Genomic DNA, 6,000 nt, shown 5'->3' with positions numbered 1-6,000 from the left:
TTTGTTTTAAATTCCCTGCTTACTCGCCTATTCTCAACTTTGAGATAATGACCAAAGTCACAGAAAGTTTGCTAGATGAGAGCCTTGCTAACCACCTGGGCTCCGCACTCCAAAATACTTGCTTTCTGTGCCTTTTCATCTTCCTTGGATGGAGATTTACTTTCAAGAGCCATACAATTCGCTGCTATTCTTCTTTGCTTGTTGAAGACAGATTTTTGCAAGAAAGTACAATATCTTAAGTACTTTCAAAACACTGTAAATGCCATTGCCTTTTTTTCTGAATCAAGCTTTCTTTCTCATCATAATCTCCTTTGATCTGATTTTCACAGCCATTTTTACTCCCTTTGTCCCAGAAATAACTAGTCTGGAAAAAAAATCAAACTCAGCATGTCTGAATAGTATGAATTTCTACATTTCCGATGAAAAGAAAGGAAATTTGAGAGATAACATTGACCAATCCACCTCTGAGATGCCTACGGAAGAGACACCGGAACTGTGAGTCTTTGATCAGGATTGCCTAGATGCCAATATGTAAATCAACTGAGTATTTTATCTTTACATAAAGTTCTTCACAAACACAGCCAGGAGAAAATAAAAATAAAATAAAATGTAACAGGTTATCCTGATCTTATAAAATGAAACAAAATCAGGCAAATCTGACAGAAACCAAGTTGGTTGGTCTAATTCCCAAGATAATAAAATGGACATGTTTGCTATATAGACAGGTTACAGTAACTAACAATAACTAAACTTGAATGATCATTTCAGTCCTCTAGCCACATCAAGAAGATGATATTTTAATGCACAGACTTTTGCGGCTCCCTTGTCAAAAGCCTATTGCATTTTTTTCATTTTTCTGTTGGAGTATTTAATGAGGATCCTTCCAAAAGTTCACAGAAAACTGAAATTAAAAGTTAGGTTTATGAGAGAAAAAAATGAAATCTGTGCATACTTTTTTTTAATAATGCACATTCTCCATGAACTTTTAGAAGACCTCTCCTATGATTGGCTTAATAATTGGTACACACCAAAATAATCTTTTGTTTTAATTTCATTTTCCATCACCTTTTTGAAATGACCTTACATACTGTAAGGAATTTTCAGTTCACCTCTCCACCTTTTTCTCTTTTTGATTATAAATTCATTGAGAGTAAGAACCAATCTTATTAACAGGTATCTTCCAAGAGGCAAGTTTATTGCCTGAAAGTCATGCATTTCCAAAACACTCCAAGAGTCAGTTGGATGTTTTCCATTGTTTAACACCATCCATTAAGAAATATTACTCAAGGGCCCGGCGGAGTGGCCTAGCGGCTAAAGTCCTCGCCTTGAACGCCCCGGGATCCCATATGGGCACCGGTTCTAATCCCGGCAGCTCCACTTCCCATCCAGCTCCCTGCTTGTGGCCTGGGAAAAGCAGGAGAGGACGGCCCAAAGCTTTGGGACCCTGCACCCGCGTGGGAGACCCAAAAGAGGTTCCTGGCTCCCAGCATCGGATCTGCGCGCACCGGCCCGTTGCGGCTCACTTGGGGAGTGAATCATCGGACAGAGGATCTTCCTCTCTGTATATCTGGCTTTGTAATAAAATTAATAAAATCTTTAAAAAAAAAAAAAGAAATATTACTCAGGGTAATAAATGAAGAGATTTCATTAGTAGCATCCAGAAGTCTCAAAGAATGGCATTCAAAACAGAGTGCTTTTTCTCTCACCGTGAATACTGACTTGATTTCCTGCAATTTCTGCTAAATGAAGCTCATTCATTTCTCAGAAATCTCCACATATTGCCCTGCTCTGTATGATGATTCAAACAGTTAAATGTACATGCCTAGTAGAAATCTGTGATGGTTACTCAAAATGATGTGAATGAAAAAAAATTATGAGCTACTATACCAACAAGTTAGCGCTCCAAAGCAAGTGTCATGGCATTACACACCTGGGGGCTTTCCGAGAGTGGTGTTGCTCAACAAAGAATTTAGAAGTTCCTCTCCATCATCCCTCCAGGTTCCAACAATCCAGTGGACATATTATAGCCTTCACAGTAATAATTACATATTCTGTGACAAGAATGGAATTTCCAAAAATTCTGGTATAGAGAATCTTGATAATCTAGGTAGTCAACACCACAGGTAACATGTGAGGCCTCCTGCTATACGCAGTTACTTTGCGTATATTTGTTCTTGAAGTCACCTACGGAAGTCAATATTACCATCTTTATTTTACAGATAAAGAACTAGGTTTATTAAATAGATCAAAGGCTTAATCAGATCACAGAGGAAGCAAATAGCAGAGCCCAGCCTTGAACCCTGGTCTTCATATTGAGACTCTGTAATTTGCATAATTGAATGCGCAGAAACTGAATGTTGTAAGCATTATCAGAGCTAAGAAATGTATTGGGGTTCTTTCCTACTTCTGAGCATGGGGGAAGATTAAATGATGCTACTCATAAACCATTAATCAGAAAGGTATTTAAGTCCTGGAGTTGCAATTCCTCACTTCTGCCACCACAAAGCCTGAAGCCTGATGTTGACAGAGCAGCAATATCTAATGTCCACTTCAATTTGGTATCAAGGATGATACTGGAGAAGGAAGGCTCTGCTAGAGGACTGCACCATGGATTGTGGAAACTGATGAAACAGGAAACCTGTAGGAGTCAGAATGGAGTCCAATCAAGGAATATTCTCCAACTCCAGGTAAGAAATCACCACATGCCTGGTGAGTCTTCAGACTTGCTTCAGAGTAGTTGCTGCTTTAATCTCCCATGTTCTCACAGAATGTGAACATTCACGAAAGATGCACTATCCCTATTCTTTCTCCTGCATTGAGTAGAATATAGGAGAATTACATTCTGGATGAAATTTAGTATTTGATTATTGAATTATAATAGGCATTATAAGTATACCCCAATATTTCATTTCTCTTCTTCTGTGATTATTAAAGATTTGTATTTCCTTGTTATCATGAGGTTAAGCATAAAATCACTAACTTGCTTAGGCCAGTGGAAGGTGAACAGAAATGACATGCCAGGACTACCTAACTTATCCTAAAAGCACTCTGAAGTTCAGCATCAAAAGTATTCCAGACTTAAAGGATTATTTCCCAGGTAGGAGTGAACAACATGAGACAAGATGAGTGAAAAACACCTGAAAGAAATCCTAGAATTAACCTGAAGTCTTCCATAGTCAAACTGATCATTACTGACACCTTCATAATGAAGAGGTTTGAAAGATGCAGTAGAATTTTTTTTATCTATTTTATTGTATTGTTGTTGACAATCTTTACATAGTTAATTACAGTTAAAGAAAAAAAAAGGTTCAGGGGGATAGGGAAGTGGGTAATACTATTATGTCCATATTGTTTCCATCATGTATCTGAGGTAAAGGGGGATATTGAGGGAGAAGCCCCACCCGGTTACCCACCCACCCAAGTCCCGGATGTGGGGCATGCTCTGAGATATTTGCTCAAGTGGTTTTAATAGTTCTCCAGTTATGAATCGCTGCCAGTTTCGCTCGATGAGGTCGTCCACTGATTGATATGGTCCATCATAAAGTCTCCGTTTGCCCCATATTTCGCTGCCAACATATAGCTGAGATGAATGATTGATCTGTTCTGTCTTCTATCTTTTCTTGATTAGAGTTGAGTCCAGCAGTTCGATTGGGGAGATCTCCAAAGAAACTTTGAGGTATTCCCACACTAGTTTCTTGTATGTTCTAGCAAGCACAGGGCCCGGCACAGTCCATCACCCCGATCAGCTGGTGGTTTCAATTGCTGGGTTGGTTCTGTTTTCGGTCCCGAGTTGCACTGGAACCAATGGGTGTTGCAGTCCAGTCTGGTTCGGCCCTTACATCAACCAGTGGGAGCTGCAGCCTAGTCAGGGCGACCCACAATAACCCCCACCAGGCCCGCCCCCTACCCTGGTTTGCCAGTATGTGCAGCAGAAGACCAGTCTGTCCCCCTTCCCATTTGGCTCTGGTACTTGTCAATGGGTATTAAAGCTTAGTTCTATCTAACCAACTCAACCATCCAGCCCTCACGGGTGTTGTTGAGTGCCTCTCTATCTAGCCATCACATCCCCCATCCTAGTTTTCATGCCCTCCCACGGGAATAGTGACCAAGAAGGGGGAACCCACTTTTTCCCTCCCAGGTCTCTCAGTCCCGGTTTATGCACTCTTTAGGTGGTTCTGTGATTTGACTTGACAGAATTAGTCCCCAGTGCCAGCTTCTGCCAGCTGATGCTACGGCTATGCCCAAACATCCCTCACCCACTCTAATTTATGCTTGCACCCGCAGGAATAATCAGCCCAGCCTGGTTTTTCCCTGATCTATTCCACATGCAGGGCACAGGTGTTGTAGCCTTGCTTAGTCTGGTCTGTCTCTATCCCAGCCCACGCTCTCCAGTGGGAGTAGCTGTCCAGCGAGGTGACCAGCCCCTTAATCCCCCTGCCAGTTCTGCCCCTCCCTTCCTGGATCTCACGTGTGCTGGTTGGGTGCTGCGGTCAAATCCAGTACAGGCAACCACGCCCTGGCATTCCATAATGCGTACTTGTTTTGTCGCAATCAAACCCGGCTCATCCCACACTCTGTTTTGGTGATCGGATTTGCCAGTGGATGACGTGAACTGATTCAGCCTGGTCTGCCCCTGACCCATGCCGAATGTGTGCCAGTGGGAAACTTTCCATGGCCTATTCTGGACTGTTTCCTGTCATGCTTCTTGCGCTTACCTGCAGGGACTGTGTCTTGCCAGAGGAGTTGCCCAGGCTACTCCATCAGAACCCCTCCCAATGCCAGATTTTGCTCATGCCAGGGGGTCCTTGAGCCAACTCTACTCAGTTCACCTCCTGTCCTAGCAGGAACAGTGGCTTTTCCTGGCTGGCTTTCACCCCATTCTGGTTCTTGTTGTTGTATGTTTCAGCCCAGCCATGGCTCGTCCATACCCACATACAGCTCACACATGGCTCAGTAGGGGGTTGAGACCCAGCCTAGTCAGTCCCACATCTACCCTGGTTCTCCATGACACCAGATGGTGTTGGGGTCTGAACTGGCCTGGTGCATCCAATCCCAGCTCACACTAGTGCCTCGGGTGACTACGACTGTTGCCTAGATAGAACACAGCCCCCATTCCAGCACACGCGCCCCTTGGTGGGAACCTCAACCCAGTTAGGGTGTCCCCTTACCTCCTCGATTGGGCTTGTTCCTAGCTGTAAATCATGCACCTGCCCGTGGTTGCTCTGAAGACCAGTAGGTGCAAGAGCCTAGCTCGGTATGACCTGTGCTCCATGCTGGTTTCTAGTTTTGCTTGTAGGCAAAGGTTTGCTCAGTCCTGCGCAGTACATTACGTTCCATTACCAATTTACATATTTTGGAGCTACTATGCCCGATGCAGTAGAATTTAACCTAAATGCATATGTATGCTAAAAGAACTATTGTTCATGTGGCTGTATTTTTTAAAATAAAAAATATTTTATTCATCTATGAAAGAACCTAGTTAAAATCCTTTTAGGGATCTCCAGAGAGCACAGCCTGGCAAGAAACAGCTGGCATCTAACTATTTCCCATATTGTGATTTCTCAATATCTTACATCAGATTCAACAGGGTCTCTGAAAAATCCAAATTCTTGGACTTTGTTATTTAAACACACTGCTTCAGCAACTTCTATTTCAGACAGCCTCACTCCTCTCCATGTATCTTAAATAATATTCTTCAATTTCTTGAGTCAGTCCAGTGATTTCACAAACCCTTTAAATCAATAAATATTTAAGAGCATGAACAATTCATTAGAAGCTAATGCCCAAAATAATATTAGAAATGGCTTTTTCCATTTCTGGTTCACTCATCAAACAGCTAAGACTGAACTGTGTCAAAGCTGGGAGACATAAGTGGGGGCCTTGTGGTCCAGAATGTTAAACCACTGATTGAGATGGTCACAACTGATATCAGAGTACTTAATTCTGGTATTCCACACTTGATCCAACTTTCTGTTAATACCTACGAGAAACAGAAAATGA

General features: G+C 42.4%; 1 long non-coding RNA gene across 1 annotated transcript in view; it reads left to right on the top strand.

The window, feature by feature from the left end:
* Positions 1–365: 365 nt before the first annotated feature.
* The window catches only part of LOC131479575 (uncharacterized), a 29,786-nt gene continuing 24,151 nt past the window's right edge, over positions 366–6,000 (top strand). The window contains exons 1-2 of the long non-coding RNA XR_009244980.1: positions 366–495; positions 2,567–2,687. This is a non-coding gene — a long non-coding RNA (uncharacterized LOC131479575). The remainder of the gene's footprint in view (positions 496–2,566; positions 2,688–6,000) is intronic.

The sequence above is a fragment of the Ochotona princeps genome, chromosome 2, assembly GCF_030435755.1.
Source record: "Ochotona princeps isolate mOchPri1 chromosome 2, mOchPri1.hap1, whole genome shotgun sequence".
Taxonomy (NCBI): domain Eukaryota; kingdom Metazoa; phylum Chordata; class Mammalia; order Lagomorpha; family Ochotonidae; genus Ochotona; species Ochotona princeps.
Note: the sequence above shows the minus strand (reverse complement) of the source record. Positions and strands in the feature narration are given on the sequence as shown.